Here is a 1,094-nt window from a genome sequence, read left to right on the forward strand (position 1 = left end):
TGGCGATCTCGGAGATAAGAAGAGAACCATTGAGCTGTCGTTGAAGAGATGTTTAGGTGGTCTAAGGTAGCAAAGAGAAGGTCCATGATCCACGACGTCGAATGCATTGGAGAAGTCAATTAGGACCAGCACAGTAAGTAGAGTATAGTCCGTCCCCTCCTTACATCCTCAACAATCTTTAGCATGGCAGTAGAAGTACTATGACCTGGTCGAAAACCTGATTGAAATGGAGAAAGGATATTGTTTGAGTAAACACAAACAGACAATGTTTGTGAACGACAGCCTCTAAGACTTTAGAAAGAAAAGGAAGAATTGAGATGGGACGGTAATGCTTGAGTAGACTGGGGTTAGTAACTTTTGGAAGAGGGATTACATGAGCATTTCACCACAGAGAAGGAAAAGCCCCAGTCATCATCAAGAAAGTAACTACGTGCGTGATAATAGGGAGTATACATTCTGAAATACACATTACCATAATTGTACTTACGTCATCGTGCCCAACAGCATTAGATTTGGTTGACAAAACCACTTTCCTGACCTCATCTTCAGTTACTGAGGTGAAAATAAAAACAGAATTTGAAATTTTTGGCAGTGCTCTAATAAATGCAATACTTTGTTGTTTGGTGTTGGTGTCTAAAGTTGCAGTGTTGGCAAAGTGAGTATTCAGCTCATTTAAGGAGAAGGAAGAAGTTATACTGTGCGAACTTTGCGGATTACCTACACCAATGGATTTTAGGAATTTCCAGGTGTTAACGGGGGCGCAGTTCGCTGCTCGCCTGATCCCCTAGTGAGATCAGCGGGCTCTGGACAGGGACTCCGGAGCCTGCATTGCACGGCCTCACTCGTCTGGGGGGCGGGTCGGAGGACAACCGACTCGTCCCTCCGTTGGCGCGGGAGCCCTGGCGCAAGCTAGGGCGGCCGGGCGGCGTCGTGGTGAATGAGGGAGAGTCCCCACATAACCCCTGAGTCTCCCTGGGCTCAGGGGTATCCATAAAGATATCCCCCCGTCAAAAAAAAAAAAAAATATCTTAGATATCTTACAGTATATATTTAGATGTGGGTGTGCTGCTTGGGTATAGTCCGCCACGTCAGCC

The sequence above is a fragment of the Hyposmocoma kahamanoa genome, unplaced genomic scaffold, assembly GCF_003589595.1.
Source record: "Hyposmocoma kahamanoa isolate Upper Pololo Valley unplaced genomic scaffold, ASM358959v1 87, whole genome shotgun sequence".
In the NCBI taxonomy this organism is placed as follows: Eukaryota; Metazoa; Arthropoda; class Insecta; order Lepidoptera; family Cosmopterigidae; genus Hyposmocoma; species Hyposmocoma kahamanoa.